The following is a 22,990-nucleotide window of genomic DNA, read 5'->3' as shown; positions in this document are numbered from 1 at the left end:
CTGGATGCGGCCCATTCGCCTTCTCAGTCTGGCCCAAGAGGCTCAGTTTAGACCACAGTGCCACCGAACCTATAGATGGAATTATTTTTGTAGCTGACAACTAATTTGACAAAAATAATTCAGATGCTTAAGTACTGCCCCAATAGTGTTTACATAAAAGTGGAAGGGTTTTTTTATTTTTCATTTTTACAATGAGTGCTGGAAAAGGTTCCCCTTCTCTTTTTTGGAGGAAGCTGGTGAATTTGTTCATCTGGCACATGTTAAAGTTAGGAGTTAATTTTTATATCCCACTCTTTTCACTAGACATTTCAAGAATTCCAGAAAAATCTATGGACAGCACAGTCTGGCATGCAAGAAGTACACACACACACACACACACAATTCCCTTACTCTTTCCCCCCTTCCTATAAATTTGTAATATTACTGCTCAATTCTGCCTTGCTCAAACCACAACTATATCTAGTTCTGGGTGCCACAATTTAAGAAGGATATAGACAAGCCAGAACGTGTGCAGAGGAGAGTAGCCGAGATGATCAAGGGTCTAGAAACAAAGCCTTATGAGGAACGGTTGAGAGTGTTTGGTACGTATAGCCTGGAGAAGAGGAGACTGAGAGATATGATATGCTACATGAAAGATGGAACAAGCTTGTTTTCTCCTGCCCTGGAGGGTGGGACCCGAACCAATAGATTCCAGTTATAATAAATATTCCTTGGGGTTTTTAAGCAGAGATTGGATGGTCATTTGTCATTTATGCTTTAGTTGAGATTCTTGTATTGCAGGGGGTTGGACTAGACAACCCTCGAAAATCCTCCCAAATCTACCATTCTGTGATTCTACGATTCTAGAACCACTATCACAAATACTTTCTAGTTGGAATATTTTGTTCTGGCAGTTGGTTCACTGCAGTTACACTGGGCTGCTAATGATATTATTACAGGCTTATAAGTAGCCACTTATCTAATCATCTGTGGTGAAGCATTGCCTTCAGGCAACAAGGAAGGGAACACTGTATTTATTTTTCTTTCAACCATCCCTTAGCTAACAGTGGCTGCTTGGAATGTATAAATTTAGCAGGTAGGCTAGAAAAAGGGTTGTAGGTAAGCATCTTTTGTAAATTTATTTGCAGGGCTATATTTATTATTACTTTGACATGTGAAATTGCTAGGTGCTTACTATAGTAGTAATGTTTAATAATGTTATGCATTTAACATATTAGGCACTGTATGAAAGAAAAAAGTTCCTTATTCTTATTTCATCATGTGACAAAAGGTAAAAAGATGAGTATATTCAGGTTAATTAAAGTTTTTAATTGTTGACATATATTCTCTACCCTCCCCAAAAGGTTTATCCTGTCCACTTCCCCTGTCTTGCCACTCCTGTTTACAATTTTGGACTGTAAGTTTCTTGGGGCAGGCATTTATATTCATACAAATTGTAAAACACCCTGCACATTGTTAGCACTATTTAATTAAACAAGTGAAATAAACATTGGAGGAGACATATAACAGTTGTTTCCACCTTGGCTTGGACTACATACAGCTTCAGACTGCAAAGACTGCATATTGCTCCCTCAAGAGACTAGTTAACCCCTGCCCATGGAAAATTAGCATGTTGACAAGATTCTAGCATACCCTTCTCTTGTGTTTCTACTAGGTGTGTGAAAAGACAGTACTGTTTGGTTTCTTGTTTTAGACTAAGAATGAGTAGCCCTTTATGCATCCTCCATACCGTTGCCATTGAGTTTGAAGATTTATACCCTACCTTTCAGTCAAAGGTTCCTCAAGATCCCTTAAATCAGATTTCAGTACTATAAAAGATAAAAACCCAAACATAAACACATAAGCCAGCATCCCACAGGCTGAGCCACACCTTGGAGGGGCTTAGACCCTGGAACTCTGTATTGTATCATTCAAAATAATAATAGTGCATTTTAGCATGTGTAGAATTCCATTTCCGTTGTTGTTAATACACCACGTTTTCCTCAGACCAGGAATTGGTGGCGCTGTGGGTTAAACCACAGAGCCTAGGACTTGCCGATCAGAATAATAATAATAATAATAATAATAATAATAATTTATTATTTATACCCCGCCCATCTGGCTGGGCCTCCCCAGCCACTCTGGGTGGCTTCCAACAAAATATTAAAATACTGTGATACATCAAACATTAAAAGCATCCCTAAACAGGGCTGCCTTCAGATGTCTTCTAAAAGTCTGGTAGTAGTTGTTCTCTTTGACATCTGGTGGGAGGGCGTTCCACAGGGAGGGCGCCGCTACCGAGAAGGTCCTCTGCCTGGTTCCCTGTAACTTGGCTTCTCACAGTGAGGGAAGCACCAGAAGGCCCTCGGTGCTGGACCTCAGTGTCCGGGTAGAACGATGGGGGTGGAGACGCTCCTTCAGGTATACTGGACCGAGGCCGTTTAGGGCTTTAAAGGTCAGCACCAACACTTTGAATTGTGTTCGGAAACGTACTGGGAGCCAACGTAGGTCTTTCAAGACCGGTGTTATATGGTCTCGGCGGCTGCTCCCAGTCACCAGTCTGGCTGCTGCGTTCTGGATTAGTTGTAGTTTCCGGGTCACCTTCAAAGGTAGCCCCACATAGAGTGCATTGCAGTAGTCCAAGCGGGAGATAACCAGAGCATGCACCACTCTGGCGAGGCAGTCCGCAGGCAGATAGGGTCTCAGCATGCGTACCAGATGGAGCTGGTACATAGCTGCCCTAGACACGGATTTAACCTGTGCCTCCATGGACAGCTGTGAGTCCAAAATGACTCCCAGGCTGCGCACCTGGTCCTTCAGGGGCACAGTTACCCCATTCAGGACCAGGGAATCCTCCACACCTGCCTGCCTCCTGTCCCCCAGAAACAGTACTTCTGTCTTGTCAGGATTCATTCTCAATCTGTTAGCCGCCATCCATCCTCCAACCGCTTCCAGACACACAGGACCGTCACTGCCTTCACTGGTTCTGATTTGAAAGAGGTAGAGCTGGGTATCATCCGCATACTGATGAACACCCAGCCCAAACCCCCTGATGATCTCTCCCAGCGGCTGCATGTAGATGTTGAAAAGCATGGGGGAGAAGACAGAGCCCTGAGGCACCCCAAAAGTGAGAGCCCAGGGGTCTGAACACTCATCCCCCACCACCACTTTCTGAACACGGCCCAGGAGGAAGGAGCGAAACCACTGTATGACAGTGCCCCCAGCTCTCATCCCCTCTAGACGGCCCAGAAGGATGTTATGGTCGATTGTATCAAAGGCCGCTGAGAGATCCAGCAGAACTAGGAAACAACTCTCACCTTTGTCCCTAGCCCGCCGGAGATCATCAACCAGCGCGACCAAGGCAGTTTCAGTCCCATGATGAGGCCTGAATCCCAATTGGAAGGGATCCAAATGGTCCACATCCTCCAGGCGTGCCTGGAGTTGTTCAGCAACCACGCGCTCAATCACCTTGCCCAAGAATGGAAGATTTGAGACTGGGCGATAGTTGGCCATACTGGCCGAGTCTAAAGATGGTTTTTTAAGAAGCAGTTTAATGACCGCCTCTTTCAGCGGATCTGGGAATGTTCCCTCACAGAGGGAACCACCCCGCAGAGCCCATCGCCCAGTCCTTCCCGGCTTGCTTTTATTAGCCAGGATGGGCAAGGATCAAGGAGACAGGTGGTTGGTTTCACGCGTCCAAGCAGCCTGTCCACATCCTCGGGGGTAACGGATTGAAATATGTTAAAATACATTATAAGAAACAAAAGCAGCACTAGAATTAAACTGGAATACCGATTACTTTGACCCTCATGAAGATACCAGTTGCAAAAACGCTGCAGTCCTTCAGATCCATCCAACTTTTAAATACACTTGACTTGTGGCTTGAATAGTTAGCATTTAAATTCCATATACACAGAAAATGTATGACACCCAGATGCATGTTTTCCACTTTAGTACCCAGTTCTGACAGATGAACGCCAGGAATTGAAAACAGTGCCCGCTGTGTCATAAAGAACTATATAAGCATACATTTTCAATTAAAAGCTCCTGTGTAATAGCAAATAACTTCATAAGAGAAATCCAGATGCTACAGGATTTTTTTGAAAACTGGAAATAGTATGTTTCTCTGGATCCCATCATGTTGCACATATGGATTTTCTCAACTGCACTTTTTGTCAGATGATAGATTGCTTAGTTTTCCATGGTGCATATCTGAAAAGCTGTAATAGTTGCTCCAGTACACTTTTATAGTATTTTGCTTGTACTAGTAAGTGAAGGTTTTTGCTAGATATTTTGATAGGATATGCTGCTATTGGCTTCCATATCACTATAGTATATTTCTCCAATAACAGCCTCATTATAACAATACCAATTTTATCCAATTGATACAATTATTAATGCCAATTATTCAAATGTCAAATTATAAAGTTTAATTAAACTGGCCCCCTCGCATGCTAGAGTTCATTCTTCTACATTTTTCCTGCGTTCCAAAATTTTTATAATTTTCATTCCTTTCCATTCAGATATAAATATCCCTTATATAACAGTTACAATCTTGTGATTTCAATTCGTGTTGGTATAATAGGTAATTTATAAAGTTTCAAGTGAGGAACTTTAGCTGCAATCATTATTCTTTCCTGTGTGTGACATTTACCCCCACGATGTCTTTCCATCCATATATGGTGCTGTATCCTTTATTCCTGCAGCTGTTGATGGTTCCAGTCATGTCTTGGGAGAAATTGTTATCTCAGAGTTTTCAAAAGTCACTGCATCGCTTTGTCCCGTGATTCAGTTTCTAGTAAACAAGTCATCTTCGCCATTTTTCCAGCCTAGAAAGAACGGTCTGTATCCAGACTGCAGATAGTTAATCCAAAAACTTCTATTCTTGCAACTGGTAGACTCCTTTCCTCCCTGCCACTGATTTATGGCCATTTATCATTATCTCAAACAGATTCCTTTGTGGATAATGGAGGTTAGGGTGCATTTTGTGCTATATTTTCAAAGCATAGCCTTTCTTCCCTGGTTCCCTCTCAGTTCCTTTTTCTCTCACACAAAGTTTCAATTTTGTTAAATTCCATATTATATTCCAGTGTCTTCCATCCTCACTTGTGCAGATATTTAAAAATAAAACTTCCATTCTGGGGTGGGGTGGGGTTGCTGTATCAGAAATGTAGAGAGAAACCTTAAGTAAGTAAATGTGGGCTCCCCTCTCCGCATTGTCTCTTTCACCAAATGGAATCGGCTCTCAATCCAAACCTTTCACATCCTTGTAGCTGGGTTGTTTTCGCAGTTTCTTATCTCATCGTCTCTGGCATATGCCTGTAGTTTTCTCAAATTAAAATCCAATTAACAGCATAACCTGTGTTTCCAGGAACGGGATGGGGGGGGGGTTCGTGGCAGCTGGAGTGCTCCGTGCACCCAGTACCTTTGCCTACCCTCGCATTCCATGGGGAAGTGAGTGCAGTGCCAGACTGCCAGGCAAACTGCGGGTCAGAGCCTGGTTCCTCTTCCAACCGAAGAGGAATGCAGATAATGAAATCCCCTTATCATCATCTGATTATCTCAGTCTGTTTCTCTCTTGCAGTGATGGGAGAGACCCCATTCCTGGTGCACCGGAATCTGGAAGCTATATCACTGTGATTTTTGATCCTAATGCTCCTCTTTGGCACAGAGATGGAATGCAGAATAATTGCCATACCACATACCACACAGTAATGTGCTGAGTGAATTGTTGAAAGATTGGTGCGGCTAATACTGGCTCTCTAGGCGTACCTGTGCCATACATGAGTGCATTTGCCTAATTCACAAATTGCATTTTTTTTAGAAGTAAACCTTTAAAATGCTGTGAGTGAAGTGGCTTAATAAAGGAATATAAATTGACATTCTAAACTCTATTTCTCTTTTAAAATGCAGGCTAAATCATGACCCAAATAATAAGACATTATTTCAGTATTAACAATTTTTGTGCATTGAATATGCCACGTTTTGAGCTTCTGTTTATCTTTATTTATCTGCTAAAGGAAGATGACATGGATAAGAATGCATTTGGAGTTCTCATTTTAAAGCAAACTTAGGGTTATTTCAAAGTATTGTGTTTTGAAATTTCTGATACTGGTTTTGTAAGGAACCTACATAAACAAATTGTGGCTGTTCCCTTCAAAACATTAATCAATGCGACCCAGGACATCTGCTGTTTGCCACTTGTAATTTTTCAAAGGAGAAAAGATTAGACATGTGGTTGGCTTTCATACCACATATGATAAGCATGTGTTTCTTTCTTGGGAAACTGTTATTGGAAAACTGTTACTGGATTGCACACTTCTCTCCTTAGTCTCTGAACCTTTTTTTAGTATATATAAAAAGAGGTACTGCTAGGGAACTTTTAAGGTGAGGACCTTTTCACACAATATAGATTTCTGTAAGTTATTGCTTTTGTGCAGATGAGCTCCTCAAACACATGATAAATGCACCCTTCTCTTTAATAGGTTGCACATTTCTGTGCAATAAAATACAACTGAATATTAAACTCTTATCAATGTTGTTTTGTACCAAAGCATTATCTGTCTAGGTAAACCTTCTTGCCTGAGGCAGCTTAAATTTGAGATCTGAATTTGGGAAATAAACATCTCACATCATAGCATACTATCAATCAATGAGCCAGTTATCCTTGATCAAATTCTGCTCACCTTAGTAGGATTTTATGTGCAGAATTGCTGGTTAATGTTTTCATTAATGTTGAAAAATGGGCCTTCTGCAATGAATCAATCATATGCTTTCCATTTTTAAATTGGCAGTGCTTTCTAATAAACTGTGAAAGAGTGTTAAAATAGAAAACACTGTTTTGAATTTGATTTGCCTTTTCTGCTATGCTGAATGACTATTTAGACTCAGGCAGCCAAATTCTCTACTGTAGTTGGTCTAGCCACCAACTACCTCTGGTGTTAAAGATAGGAAGACACGAAGTTCTACCCCACATGCCATTGTTATTTCCTGCAGATTCCTTACTCCTTCTTTTTGCTAGTGCAACACTGGCAATTTGGTTGACAGTGCAGGCTGCCGAACTTGGGAGGGCAATGCATGGGTTCAAATAGCTGCTTATGCATGAAACTTGCTGGGCAATACTGAGTAAATCATTACCCTACATCAAAGGGTTGTTGTGAGGATAAATTTGGAGAACAGTGGAGACTTGATTCTGTCTCCCTAATATTTACCTACAAATTGACAGGATGTTCAATTATTCTGAGGATTTATGCACTAAGTAAATCAAGCTAAGGCTGATTTCAGAAAGCTTAAGGCACTACTGGGTCAGAATTACTCAAGAGAAGGGAGTCCTAGATGAATGGGTCAGCTATCAAAGGCACAAAGGCAGACAATTCCAACAAGAAAGAAAAGGTTGAGGCATCTCTTCTTTCTTCTTTCTTCTTTGGCAATCACTTGTAGCCGAGTAAGATTGTCTTCCATAAACACGGTTTTAACCATGAGTCCGTAAGTGACTGTGGAGGCGAATTCTGGATCCACATGTCCTTCCACAGTGGGGACATTGGTTTCTGGGAGGGAGCTGATCACGGTGTGGATTTGCCAAGCATGCCTTCCTCTTAGCACATTTCTCCCTTGTGTCCTGAGTTCAAGTGTCTTCAAAGCCCATGACACCTTTGGTAAAGGCTGTTCTCCAGTTGGAGTGCTCGCAGGCCAGTGTTTCCCAGTTGTCAGTGTTATACTACAGTTATACTACATTTTTAAAGATTTGTCTTTAAACCTCTTTTGTTGACCACCAGCATTACACTTTCCATTTTTAAGTTTGGAATAGAGTAGTTGCTTTGGAAGACGATTGTTTAAAGAAACTGGTGTGGCTGCATAAGGAGCTTACAGATGAGCTGAGAGTTAAGAAGGGCATGTGTAAGAAATGGAAGAAAGGAGGAGTGTACATGAGTAGTAAACATTTGGAGGGTGAATGCCAGGTGGGCTAAAGCTCAGAATGAGCTCAGGCTTGCAAGAGAGGTTAAAAATAATTTAAAAAGTTTTCTGTGTTCGAAGCAAGAGGAAGAGGAAACAAGTGGTAGGTCCTCTGCGTGGAGAAGATGGAGAAATGCTATTGGGTGACAAACACCCACTTTGCCTCTGTCTTCACCCAAAAGGAAAGCGATGCCCAGCCTGGTGATAGCATAATAAACTGATGTAAGAAGGGAGCAATTCTGTTATTCTATGATTAAATGTGGCATGGTTGCTGGTATAATATAGAATCATAGAATCATAGAGTTGGAAGGGACCTGAGGATCATCTAGTCCAACCTCCTGCAGTGCAGGAATGTGCAGCTGCACCATACAGCTATTGAACCTGCAACCTTGGTGTTATCATTCTCTACCATTCTCTAGCCGACTGAACTATCCAGGCTTATATACGTGCTTATTTGTAGGGAATGGGAGTTAACTAGAATAATAAGGGTGGGAAAGTGTTTTAAATGTGCCAGCCCGCTGATGTGTTGGAATCAGTAAGCATGTGTTGCTTATTGGGCAGTGTTACTCAATGACATTGGTATGCCAAGTTTTCCTCTTCACATGCTCTGCTGCATTAGCAACATGCTGACAGACTGCTAGCTGGTTTATATTTTCATTCCTTCCTACCTTTTTTTTTATTATTCCAAAGCTTCAAGGCGAGTAACATATTAAAAAGGAATTTAGGTATACAATATAATTGAATTCAAATAGATTCCTTCCTCATTAACTCTTGCTGCCAAATGGGCAGCTGCCAATCTGCTAGAGGCTGAACATTTTCCAGAAGCACCACAAACCTTTCCACCCTTTGTTTTCTCTCCCTATTAAGGCGAAAAGACTTCTAATGGCCAGTGCTTGATGCCTGCACATTTTAATTCCCTGCTGTTTTGTGGGTTCCTGGCATGTTTTAAACTTTATTATTTTAGCACAGAAGGTTTGGTGTAACTTCCAAGGGGTCAGACCAAATGAGGCAATTTAATTAAGCATTGACAAACCTAGACAGCATCTTAAAAAGCAGAGACATCACCTTGCCAACAAAGGTCCGTATAGTAAAAGCTATGGTTTTCCCAGTAGTGATGTATGGAAGTGAGAGCTGGACCATAAAGAAGGCTGATCGCTGAAGAATTGATGCTTTTGAATTATGGTGCTGGAGGAGACTCTTCAGAGTCCCATGGACTGCAAGAAGATCAAACCTATCCATTCTTAAGGAAATCAGCCCTGGGTGCTCACTGGAAGGACAGATCGTGAAGCTGAGGCTCCAATACTTTGGCCACCTCATGAGAAGAGAAGACTCCCTGGAAAAGACCCTGATGTTGGGAAAGATTGAGGGCACAAGGAGAAGGGGACAACAGAGGATGAGATGGTTGGATAGTGTTCTTGAAGCTACCAGCATGAGTTTGACCAAACTGCGGGAGGCAGTGGAAGACAGAAGTGCCTGGCGTGCTCTGGTCCATGGGGTCACGAAGAGTCGGACACGACTAAACAACTAAACAACAACAAAATTATGCAATAAAAGGCTGTCCCAACTAAAGGGCTTGATTTACATATAGAAAAAGGTGTTAGGGAAAGGGTTAAGTCACCCAGCAGCTACTTTTATGCAAAGGGAGAAAAAAACTCGGGAGATATGTGACTCTCCTGTTTCATGTTTTTCCCCCAGCCAAGTGGTGTTACCCACAGGAAGGAACTTAAAAGTTTCCCTAGCCACAGAATTATGTTAATCAAACTCTCTCCCAGGCTGTAGGTGGTTAAAATATTCTTGTTTTGCAGACCAGGGGAAGACAGATAGTTGTTTTGGAAACGGGTCTTTTTGTGGCCAAGTTGATGGTCTTAACTTAGTGTGTATTTCCTTTCTTTTGGTTTTGCTGAGTTCTACTGTTCTTGATGTTTAATTGAAAAAATATTTGAGAGCATGGTTTATGACAGGGATGGCGAACCTTTTGCAGCCTGACTGCTGCATTCCTGCATGGGAGACCTTTCAGGGACCATATGCTAGTTCTGGGCAGGGCCAGATTCAAAATATATGACACTCTCCTTTGTATAGTAGGCTACATTCTAGTCACAAACAGGTTGGCTTTCTACACACCCACAAAATCTTTCCATCCATCCATCCAGGCAACTGAGGTATTATCACAGTTCCAGGACACATTCCCACCTCTACCCTGGCAGAATCACTTAAAAGAAGGGCCTGGAACAGAGCCAGTAAAGATTGTGGCTTGGGGAGGGTCTGGGCAGCCACCTTTGGCCCCTGTGACTAAGGTTTCCTACTTGTGCTTTACGAAGCAGGCTGGATATCTGAATAGAAATAAAATACGAGTCCATGTTGCTACGTGACTGAGGTCTTGGCGAACACTGAGTTATTCCACATTATGCAGGGTGTGATAATAAAGATTATCTGAATGCCTATTTGAAATACTTAGGGTGTAAAGTCCCTTTGGAGGAGGAAGATGTCAGCTGTGTTCTTTGTAAAGCACTAGGTACATAGATGGTTCTATAAAAATTCACTAGTAATAATAAACATTGCAGATGTTTATAACAAACATTTACACATTCCTTCCTGCAAGACCCAGTTCTCACCGAAGTAAAACTGCAAGTGTGTCTCACATGATTGTTCTTTGACATGAAGAAAGTTCCAGGCACATAGAAAATTAGTTCTAGCAGATAGATTGATGAAGATGTCAACCTAGGGTGTGGCAGCTGTGGAAAATGTGAATTCCGAGTTAGGAATCACTAGTCACAGGAATGAAAATGAAACTGTCAATATCATAATGCAGTTATACAAATCTTTGGTGAGTTTTGAACACCATCCTGGAAATACTGTGCACATTTCTGGTACATTTCTTACCTCTAAAAGGATATCATAAATCTAGCAGAAGTTCAGAGAAGATCAACCAAAATGATCAAGGGATTGGAGCAATTCTCCTATAAAGAAAGGTTACTGCATTAACAGCTTTTAGTCTGGGGAAAGAAGGTGAGTAAAGGGGACATGATAGAGTTGTATAAGATTATGCTTGGCATAGAAAAATTGGATACGGAGGCATTTCTCTTCCTCTCTTGTAATCGTAGAAACGGGTGCCATCAAATACAGTAATGAATGTTAGTATATTCATGGCAGCCAAAATAAAGTGCTTTTCCCACACGCTGCACAGTTAAATGCTGGAATTCATTCCCAGAAGATGTTGTGATTGCCATTAACTTGGATAGCTTTAAGAGAGATTAGGCAAGGTCATAGAGGGTAAGACTATCAGTGACTACAACAATGATGGCTACTTTCTGTCCTCCACTGTTGGGAGGCATCATACCTCTGAATGCCAGAAATCACAAGTGGGGAGAATGCTGTTCCACTCAGGTCCTGTTTGCATGCTTCCCATGGGCATTTGCTTCTTCACTGTGATAACTAGATGCTGGGTTTTGACCTGATCCAGTATAGCTTTTCTTACATTCTTGCCCAAATCACAGCACACTGGTAATGCTCAACAAGATACAAAACTGTTTTGATCACTATTCTCTCCTGAATAAATTGTGTGTGTTTGTTTTGGAGAGCGTTGTATGTTCTCTGTACAGATTTTGTGACGCGAAATCATAGTATTAGAAATGTTACAAGAAGCAGCCTTGAGTTTTGCATTAAAATTGGTTATGAGAGTGATGTAATTTTGAGTCACCTTAGAATGTTATGTTAACACTCACCCTTTGGAGCAGACTGTTTAATACTCAGAGGCGTCAAGGAAACACAGCTGCCAAGGGACATACGAGGCTTAATTCATAGTTCTGTGAACTCCTTTTGCTCTCTGTGGTAGAATTTGACATCACAGTTACCTAGAATTGGAATTGCTCCAGACCAGGTTTCTGTGCTCTGCTGCTTTACTTGAAAATGTCTTTATTGTAAAGGGGATCTTCATAAAACAAAAAAACAGAATGTTAAACTACTACATATGACTTTAAAATTATAACGGTAGAACAGTACAATGGAAGTGGAAGACTCCTCACTACTAAAGGAAGTACAGTGGTACCTCGGGTTAAGCACTTAATATCGTTCCGGAGGTCCGTTCTTAACCTGAAACTGTTCTTAACCTGAAGCACCACTTTAGCTAATGGGGCCTCCTGCTGCCGCTGCGCCGCTGCCGCACGATTTCTGTTCTTATCCTGAAGCAAAGTTCTTAACCTGAAGCACTATTTCTGGGTTAGCGGAGTCTGTAACTTGAAGCGTATGTAACCCAAGGTACCACTGTACTTGTGACAAAGCACATAATGAACCTGGGGAATTTGCTGCCGCAAACGTAGAAGGGGATTGGAAAAACCATGTACATGTAAGACAATATTTACAGCCTTTGGCTATAAAAGGAACCAACCATGCTCAGAGTCAGAAACCAGACTGGACTAAATGGACATTTTTGTACATCCAGCAGGACAGTTAATATGTTTGTGTGCATGGCAAAGCAGATTTAAACTGTTCTCACAATAGTCTCTTAAGCACACTTTATCTGTGCTTCTAATTTAAATATAAAACCTACTTTGGCTATAATATAGAATACATTTTAAAACAGCTTTTTCACGTCTCCCTTGTTAACTGCATATACAACTTAAGGGAAACCACATGCATGTAGCCATTGAAAAGAGGCCTACTTAGGTGAGCTATTCCCAGCCAGCTTTCAATGTTTGCAAATACTTGACTTCCCGTGTGGCTTTTTGTTATTTTAAGGTTCCCTTGGGACAATTTCCCCATATCTGCTTCACATTTACTTGCTTTTCTCTTCCCTGCCCATTCTTCCCCACCTTTTTTGTATCATGTCTGTGGAATTGGAAGTGTGTGGGCAGGAACATCTTTTAATGTTCTGTGCAGCACCTAATCATTTATTATAAAGCACTTAATTATTATTTTTTAACATCAACTACATTGTGAATACAAAGTGAACTAGAGTACGGTGAGGTTTACTTTTGCTGGTGCAAACCCATTTAAAATGAGGTAATTCTGAAGTGGTCTCCTGCCATGAGAAAGCAGCCAAATGAAATGTTTGCCATGTAAATTCCCCTTCAACTCTTGAGACAATCTGAGTAACCATTTCCTTCCAAGTCCTCTTCCCTCACGGCTGGTTGACAGTTACTCCCTCAAGTTGGCAGTTGGAACCAGGGTGGATAAAAATCAATGATTTTTTTAAAAAAAGAATTTTTAAAAATTGATTTTTTTATTTAAATCAGATTCTTTTGATTTAAATTGGATTTTTAAAATAAAATGCTTTTGGAGGGAAAATATTTCTAAAGATAGTTTTCTATTTAAGTTACGTTATAGTCCAAAGGCTATTCATCAGGAAATAAGGATTTAAGTTTTTCATGTGTGCTAAAACTCAGTAGGTTTTTTGTTAAAAAAAATTGTTTAACCACATCAGTTAACATGGATACATATGCTATAATGTTATTGTTTTAGTTAAATAAATTGTTTAAATTGTTACTAATGATTATTTTTCTCGTTCCAGTAAAGTACAGCAGAAAAGTTGTGCAAATATAAACAGTTAACTTATTAAACCTCGTAATTATTTCATAATTATCTGTCTGTTTCTGATAGTATAACCAAATCAGTAATTTGTGATATAACTGTAAAAACTACTCTGAAAATTTATTATTCCAAAAATGATACCTTCATCTGGTTGTAAATATTAAGATTATACCAGCAAGAATGAGTCTTTCTGTAAAAAAATATGATTTAAATCAAGTCTTACTGACTAGTGATTTAAATCGTGATTTAAATCAAATCCACCCTGGTTGGAACTGACAGTTACTCCCATGAGGTGTTGTTTAGCAATGGTGGAGGAAGGGCAAGATGCCGCCTTTGAGATGTCGCTTAGCAATGGCGGTAGGGAGTTAATGAGGAAGAGATTAAAAAGTAAGGAGCAAGGTCCTTTCTGCACTATACATTTATTTATTTATTTTTAAATAAGTTTTTATTGAGATTTTAAAAATTACAGAAAAAAACAAGAAGAAAAATAATAACAATCAAAGAAAAAACAATACCTATAAAAAAGAAGAAACATCATCAAAAAACAGAAAACAGAAAAACAAAAACAAAAAAAAGAACAAATCCAACACCACTTACTTATATATATTCACTTATTTCCTTGACCTCCTCACGCCTCCCATTTTTGGAAACATCATCAAAAAACAGAAAACAGAAAAAGAAAAACAAAAAAAGAACAAATCCAACATCACTTACTTATATTCACTTATTTCCTTGACCACCTCACGCCTCCCATTTTTGTATTCTAATTCAATTTGTTATTTCAGCAAATCCTTCCAACCTTATTTTTATTTTAATAATTTATCTTAATGTCAGGGACTCAGCGGGAGCGCAGGGAGGAGAGGAGATGGAGAGCGAGGGGGAGCAATCCGAGGGCAGCGTAGGAGAGGATGACAGCAGCCCGATAGATTCCATGAGCCTCTCCAGCGAATCGGAAGATTCACAGAAGGGGGCGCCGATGGGCAGGGCAAGGGGCGACCCAAGGGGGACACCCCAGAAGCAAGGGGCCAGCGGGGACTCCCAGAGCAGCAGTTGGAAATCAGGACCAGCTTCCCCACCAGAGCGTAGTGGGGGGGAGGAGTCCCAGGTGTCAGAGCCCACATATGCACCACCAGCGAGAGAAGATGAGTCAGGGTTGACCACGCCTCCATCGGAGAGCGAGTTAACGGTCAAGAGGAAAGTTGCAGGCTGGGCGCGCGCACCAAGTTCAAATGTACAGGCAAGCGGCACAGAAGGTAGCCCGGATAGGGGACCAGGTCCTAAAGCCCGCCGGAAGGAGGGGCAAGAATCGTCAGGGTCAGCGTCAGAGGAGTCCAGGAAGGATGAAACCCTAGCGGGCAGGAGGGCCCAGAGGAGAAAGGAACTTAGGAAGAGGTGGAGCAAGGCGAGAGTCTTAAACTGGTGTGGAAGGGGAGGAGACTCAGACGGGACTTCGCCGGTCTAAGGTCGAGACGTAGAGCTGCACGCTGCGGCTTTAAAATGGAAACTGAACCTCAATAAAGACTTTTGTACATAACTACAGCCTAGCGTTGGTCCTCTGTGAGCTGGGACCTGGAGGCAGCTCTGACACTTAATATACTATAATTTAACATTCTCTCTTTCACCAACTCATTTTTACTTAATCCTTTATATCATTTCCACTAAAACCACATAATCCTTTCTGCACTATACATTTAAAGCAGCATTGTACCACTTTAAACAGTCATGGCTTCCCCAAAGCATCCTGGCAACTGTAGTTTGTTAAGCGCGCTGTGAGGAGACTCCTATCAGTGGCGGAGCGTATCTAAATAGCTCCAGGGTCAGGAGAATGGGTGGCACCATTGCCACTAACAGCCTCATCATGCTTCAAGATTTTGTGCTCATCTAGACTTCTGCTTGTCTTGCCACTTTCCTGCCGGAAAAAACCCACTCTTTAGCGCTGAATCAAAGCAAACGCCAATCGGTTTTTCCAGTCGTTTGCTCCGATTTAGTGGTAAAGAGCAAGTTTCCCCTGGGGAAAACCTCTCAGACTGTGCTTTCTAGGCGTTGGATAAGCAGAAGCATGTTTGAGCCCTCAGTCAAAGCCACCTTTTAAAGCCACCCAAGGAGTCCCATATTTCATATTCCTCTCACAGGATTTGTGGCTTTGGCAATCAATTCCTCTTTCCTGGGAACTCTGGACAGTTCTTGAGCAGCTTTTATTGCAGTCCTGTGCATTTCTGTTCTGGAGTAAATCTACAGTAACTGTGTTGAGTGGCCTCGTAAATATGTTTAGGATTGCAACCCCAGAATCTTTCCCCCCCCCCCTTTTAAATGCAGATTACTTCAAAATGTTTTACCAGTTCACACCTTCCCCCCTCAGTCCACCTAGAACAGTTACAAAATAGCTGGTGCAACTAGGAATTGCTCTGGATAAGTGACTAACTATAGAATTGCTCATTAATACCAAGGGCAGATGCACTAAATGCCTTAACAAATCAGTGTCAATGTTCATTTTTGGAACTTATTTTTAGAACACATCTGTGGCCTTTTTGTGACAAAGACAATTCCAGAATCAAACGGTATACTCTGGTTCTTTATTTGCTGAGGTTAACTTCAGTAGCTGATTTTTAGCTCGGGTGCTTCACAAGAGAACAAAAATAAAGAAACGTTCCCTTCTCACTTTTGCCCACTGTGCTACAGTTTCAATTGTTTTCTGACATCCTGGCTGCCGAAATCAAAATGCAGTCAACTTCTGCCTTCAGCTGTTGCCACACAGCTGTTTCACATGGCTGATTGTAATATCTCTCATTGAATTATTATGCCAAAGCCACAAATGCTGAAAATTATCCCCATTACTTCCAGTCTGATTACTATTAGGGCATCACCAATAACATGTTGTTTTTTTTTAAAAAGGGGGTTTTAAAACTAGAATTATTCTTGTTCCTTTGCGCTCAAATATTGAGTTGTCATTTTGTAGTGTGGAACAACCTGTTGCTTTTGGTCCGCCTTTAAGAATTAGTAATGTGGTAGATTTCTTTTTTTTTGTAAGTGTAAATTCTACAAAATCTATTTTCCTCTGTCCTTGAACTGGACGGTGGCTTAGTCTCAGACTCGTCATTGTTGACTGACACTCTGCTGGAATGTCGGGAGCTATAATAATGTCCTTTGCAATGAAAATGCTGCTGCGTAAAGGACAGTGAGAGTGTTCTCTTATAGCCTGCTAATTGACGGTGAACAATAGTTGTTTCCTTAATAGACCGTTAAGCAGATGTTAACCTAAAAAAAAAAAGCATGGGAAAAGAAACCTGAAGCCACAGCTGTCTCTAGAGGTCCCTTTGGGCATTCTTTGAACACACAGAGAAAACATCTTTGATGTCGTGGAGCTGGCTCTGCGTATGTGGGAGGGGTTCTCCTTCTGGTGACTGACAGTTCTGATAATACTAGCATTGCCTATCTGTGCACCTATCAACTTCTCACTGGCGTATGTAAAGGAACACCTCCTTTAAAAATACAAACTTCCGGTGGACTGTAAAGTGGTTCTGGAGCTTCCTACCAGGGCCGGCCCTCCCATGAGGCAGACTGAAGCAGCTGCCTTGGACGGTGGAATCCCTGGAGTCACTTGGCAGCAGCTTCACTTCAAGATCTTGCAATATATATATATATATATAAAACAACAACAACAACAACAACTTATCATTTATACCCCGCCCACCTGGCTGGGCCTCCCCAGCCACTCTGGGCAGCTTCCAACAAAATATTAAAATACTGTAATACATCGAACATTAAAAGCTTCCCTAAACAGGGCTGCCTTCAGATGTCTTCTAAAGTCTGGTAGTTGTTGTTCTCTTTGACATCTGGTGGGAGGGCGTTTCACAGGGCGGGTGCCACTACCGAGAAGGTCCTCTGCCTGGTTCCCTGTAACTTGGCTTCTCGCAGCGAGGGAACCGCCAGAAGGCCCTTGGCACTAGACTTCAGTGTCTGGGCAGAACAATGGGGGTGGAGACTCGCCTTCAGGTATACTGGACCGAGGCCATTTAGGGCTTTAAAAGTCAGCACCAACACTTTGAATTGTGCTCGGAAACATACTGGGAGCCAATGTAGGTCTTTCAAGACTGGTGTTATGTGGTCTCAGCGGCCGCTCCCAGTCACCAGTCTGGCTGCTGCGTTCTGGATTAGTTGTAGTTTCCGGGTCACCTTCAAAGGTAGCCTCATGTAGAGTGCATTGCAGTAGTCAAACGGGAGATAACCAGGGCATGCACCACTCTGGCGAGGCAGTCCGCAGGCAGATAGGGTCTCAGCCTGCATACGCTGGAAAGTGAGGCTTTCGTGGGGGCGACACCTTCCTATTTCACCTTGGGTGGTGAAACAGGATGGGCCACACTTCTTTCTACTATGCAGAAGTGGGCAGCACGGGACAGTTTTGTATCGAGGATTTATGTAAGTTAAGCATCCAAGGAGATAGGAGAAAGGAGAAAAAGTTAACAGAGATTTATTACCTGCCTTGGGAAGGCTGTATTTATTTAAAGACAGAAAGGCAATATACACATGTTGGTGGTGTATGTATGTGTGTGTGTGTATATATATATATATATATATATGTGTGTGTGTGTGTGTGTGTGTGTGTGTATGTATATATGTATATATATCATATTTTTCCGTGTATAAGATGCCCCCATGTATAAGATGAGCCCCAATTTTAAATCAATTTTTTTGGTAAAAAAACCTAGTCTTATACACGGAAAAAAACGGTATATATTATACATTAGTATTTGCTGATCTGGATATGGTGGTCTTTAGTAGTGTTGTCCAATCTTCCCCTTGCATGCTACTTTCCACTGACATTGAACTTGTGCAAAACCTTTGTTTAGGTTTCTGCAGCTGCTAAACTTGCGTTATTATCCAACATTACATGCAAACCCTTTCACATACGACTCACTGAAAACAACAGGAGGGTAATTCCATTAAAATGTCAACCTACAGACCCATTTTTCATTTTCATATATACCGAACGTGCTCTTAATAATCTTAAAGAACGTGCTCTTTATAATCTTAAAGAAAACATTCCAAAGTTCCATCTGGTAAGCAGCTTTTCAAGATGACATTTTACATACAACTTAGAATTTTTCTACTCCTCTCTCAAGTATTGATTTTTCTCTAATAGAGCCCCCACTCTTTTTCTTGAAGTATATACAAGTTCCTACCAGTTTCCCACTCAGATGGGTCAAGGAGTGGAAGGCCCAGCCTGATGAGCCAGGCTGAACAGGTGGACTCATTTACAAATCCAAAACTTCACCTCCGGAGCCAAAGGCTTCTTACCTTGCCTCACAGGGTGACAGTACAAATGTAGAAATGTAGAAAGCAGTGTTGAACACAAAGTGTAAATGGATATTTCACATATTTTAAAATGAACACAGGGGAAGATGCCCTCATAGGAAATATGATTATCCTGAAAGAAAGCACAGATGCTGAAGCAGTCACTGAAGTACTGGTTTCAGTTGGCAAATTTGTTATTGTTGAGTCTGAGACGGAAATTGAAAAGAAAATGGTTGACGGTATGATGATCTTGAATATGAAATCCTTGTGTTAAAAAATGGGACTCCTCTGACATTTGTCTTCCCTGAAAATGAAGATGAAGATTAGGTTGAAAAGAAACAAATAGTTTGGGCACTGCCACAGCCAAGTGCAAATTCCCGTGGGCATTACAACTTTCCACATGGACTCTGTGCAGATCTGCAATTTGTTAACACATAGTAAAGCCTTATATGCACGAGGCCTTGCTTGGGAGGCCTTTATTTGTGTATCTGTCAGTGAGTAGTCACCTGGTGGTCACAGGTCATTTATCGGAAAACTTTCTTTCCACAGTTTCCAGTAAACATTCCTGTAACATTGACACCTGCTCATGAAACATTAGCTGTTCATGTATTTTTTGCTGCAGACAGATATACAGGGCGAGTCCTTTAAAAGAGGCCCTGTAGATACAGAGTACACATGTTCCATGGGGCCTCTTTTAAAAGACTCACTGTGTGTGTGTGTGTGTGTGTGTGTGTGTGTGTGTGTATACACACTTTTAGAGAATACAGTGGACCCTTGGGTTGCGAACGTGATCCGTGCGGGAGGCACGTTCGCAACCCGCAGTCTTCGCAACCCGCAGTGCCGCATCTGCACACGTGCGATTTAGCGCTTCTGCAGACGTGCGACCACCGAAACCCGAAAGTAACCCATTCTGGTACTTCTGGGTTTCGGCGGGTCCGTAACCCGAAAAAACGCACCCTGAAGCATCTGTAACCTGAGGTATGACTGTACAGTTGTCTTAAGTTGCAGATAAATTCTCGAAGTTGCGAAAGTATTGTGTTGGCAACATCTTTCAAAACACAATAAAAATAAAGGATTTAAACTTTGTTGGCATACTTATTACTTATATTTGTAGGGAAGATCAATATAGCTAACACACAAACGGTTTAATGTTAATTGCAGTTCAAACAAAATTAGCTAAACACACAGAATATTATGTAAAGAAGCTTATAAATGCCATTACCAAGGATTGGACTGTAGAATCTAATTTTGGATAGAGCCTTTGCTAAACTGCCATGGTCTTCTGGGAGATTTGCGTGAGAGAATTATACAGCACCGGGTTGTATACGCATTTGCTTCCAACTTTGCATGAGAGAGAGACAGACAGAAGGATTAAGAGTGAATCAATGTCTCAAACTATTAAAAGTAAATAATGGAAAGATTATAGTTCTAATCGCTACAGGGAAAAAGGGCAGGCAAAACAGACAGCGGATAATCCTTTTTGGAAGCTACTAGTTCTGCCTAACTGTTCAGAGACAGACATCATTTGCTGTTTTACATGCAAATTTTAATGTTTGGTGGTTCTCAGACGTTTTTGAGAAAAATAAAATTGGATGAGGTTTAAGCCTGCACATCGTCAGCAACAAAAGCTTTCCATTCCTCCTTGAATGGGAAAGTTTGGTTTATCTTTTAAATTTATTTATTTTGAAAAAGTCTAAAGTGTACTTGCATCCTAAAAATAGATTTCAGAGTGGTGTGGTTAAGGACAGTAGCCCCATGGTTTGCTTTGGGTTTAGTTTCCCTAGTCTTAGTTGATGCAGATTTGATCAGTCTTTGGTCAGTTTTGCATGGTTTTATTTTTTATCTTAAAGGGTATAACAGCATGGCATCCTATGTGGGCAGGTCCACCTGTTCATGCTTTGAATAAAACATTTGAAAGTGCCATCCTATGCATGTCTGCAGAGAGGGAAGTCCCATTGAGTTCAATGTAGCTTCTAGGTAAGTGGATTTTGGATTGATTGAGAAAAAGGAGAAGTTTCTGAAATAGATTGAAGAAGAAAAAATGAAACTGCATCGCTTCCGTTAGAGACAGTGATGGCCACTAACCTAGATAGACAAATCCATGATGACAATGCAAATTCATGATGGCAATGCTTCTGAATACCAGTTGCTGGAAACCACAACCGGGGAGAGCGCTCTTGTGCCTGAATCCAGCTTGTGAGCTTTCCACAGGCATCTGATTGGCTACTGTGAGAACAGATGCTGGGCTAGACTGGCCATTGGCCTGATAAACAGGCTCTTCTTATGTTCTTATTGCCATTTATGTACCATATTTTCCTCCAAGGAGCTCAAGTCAGTGTACATGATTCTCCACTACCCATTTTATCTTCACAACAGCCCTGTAAGGTGGGTTAGGCTAAGAGGCAGTGACTGGCCCAAGGTCACCCATTGAACTTCATGGTTGAATGGGGAATTCGAACCCTGGCCTCCCAAATCCCAGTCCAACATTCTGTCTAATGGTCCTTTTAAAGAGGATTGAATGGCTTCATGGAAATTAGTAGCCAAAATAATGAAAAATGGCATATTCAGGGGCAGTACACTCTTGATTATCAGATGCAGGATGTAAACAATCCAGAATGGCTGTTTCCATCAAGCCATGTTTGTGAATGACATAAATGGACATTCACAGGTGGCTGGCCAATATTAGAGCTAAAATGCTGGACTGGGTACCAGTTTGGTCTAAGGTGTCCTGAGGCATTTAATACTGGTGTACATTTATTCATGCTGCTGAATATTAAAGTGCAGAAGAGTAAGTACTAACTCCCATATGCTGTGTTTATTGCTGTAGAAAATGCTCTGCGTTATTTCACATTCTCTACCTCTATACTGATGTTTATTGATGCCCTTCTTCCCTTCCTTATTGCGGGAAGGTCTGTTTTGTTTTAAGAGGCAGAAATTAATTTCTCATGCCTTGTTTTTGACCCAGACACAGGCGAAGAGGGGGTTGGGAGAGAAGAACATTTTCCTTGTGTGCTTGTGTGTGTGTTAAAGAAATAGATGGAAAACAAGTGGCTTGGCGAGCGAGAAAATATTTTGTACTACCTTCCTTGGAGCTGAGATTTCTAGTGTAGCATTCAATTCAGTTCATCTGAATAAAGTTTGAATATTTTAGAATTTTGTATGGTTCCATATTAAACAACATTTATGCTGCATAAATTTAGAATTTCCCTCCTTTTTTCTTTGTGTGTGTGTGCAAGACTAGAGAAAATAAAACTTAATTTTGATCAGACTGCTTGCTGTGGGGAAAAAACAGGAAATGAGACACACAGTCACCCAATGCCTTTGAGATGGGGAATTTTACTAGTCATACGCATTGGTGCGAAACCCTATTAATTTTTCCAAGATTAGTGTCAGTGTTCTGCGAATTCTTCCCCACTCCCATTTCCACTCTAATAAATTTTTCGGTAGTTTTGTTGACGCATTGCTTTTCACGGTCAGGCTAATATTTACGGGCACTTGGGGAGGAGCACATAAACCTAAAACATGTAATATAAAATTCACTGTATTCCCTTGCCTGTGTTTGGCTTAAAAAAATAATTGTAATAAGTGAGAGTTGACTTTTTCAGTGTAGGCTGAAGCCCAAAAGGATTGCGCTGGAGTCCAATTACTTACCAATTTATTCACGGTTAGCCCACTTAAATTGCTTAGTTTTCTCTATTGCTGTAACTTTTCCATGATTTTACACTCCTTTTCCTCCTTTCTCTTCTGCCTGTTTCACTTAATGCCTTCTTATCTACTTCCATTTATTTTTGCAAATACATGTCTTCTGTACCAATCTTTCAGGCCATTCCTAGGCCTTGATGCAACCTCCTACACTTTCAGCTGTCAAACTCCTTCCTCCTCTTTCTTTCCTTCCTAATTCCTCTTCTTTAGTCATAGGATTTCTGTAACCGCTATAGCCAATCAGCGTTGCCATTCTTTGTATTCTTGTGTACATATGTAAGCTTTCAGTGCTGTTTGGAAGACTCATTTGGCAATTCCAGCAGAATGTAATCATTCTTGATGATTGAGCTCTTCTTGGACGCTCAAGTGGAGGAAGGAAATGGTTGTGATGACATTGCTGGAACCAGTCTTGGGTCTTGGGCATTACTGAATAGTTACATTTTCTCCCACCCTTCCTCCGAGCATCTTAGAGCTCCAATTTTATCATTGTTTTACTCCAATGAGCTACATGATTCAGTGGGGACTCATGACTCTTCAG

General features: G+C 41.3%; 1 protein-coding gene and 1 long non-coding RNA gene across 10 annotated transcripts in view; one reads left to right on the top strand and one right to left on the bottom strand.

Moving 5' to 3' along the window:
* Window positions 1–22,990, top strand: part of EDN3 (endothelin 3) — a 38,760-nt gene that overhangs the window by 5,986 nt on the left and 9,784 nt on the right. The gene's annotated exons all lie outside the window — the stretch shown is intronic.
* Window positions 4,215–16,016, bottom strand: LOC307218046. Of its 7 annotated transcripts, none has more exons than XR_013839693.1 (4): window positions 15,148–16,016; window positions 11,655–11,860; window positions 10,813–10,889; window positions 4,215–6,787 (listed from the first exon to the last, which is right to left on the bottom strand). It is a non-coding gene; the product is annotated as an uncharacterized lncRNA (long non-coding RNA). The 7 variants fall into 7 exon arrangements; XR_013839694.1 differs by having other exon boundaries at window positions 4,215–6,730; XR_013839695.1 differs by having other exon boundaries at window positions 15,167–16,016.

This window comes from Podarcis cretensis (assembly GCF_951804945.1).
Source record: "Podarcis cretensis genome assembly, chromosome: 6".
Classification (NCBI taxonomy): domain Eukaryota; kingdom Metazoa; phylum Chordata; class Lepidosauria; order Squamata; family Lacertidae; genus Podarcis; species Podarcis cretensis.
Note: the sequence above shows the minus strand (reverse complement) of the source record. Positions and strands in the feature narration are given on the sequence as shown.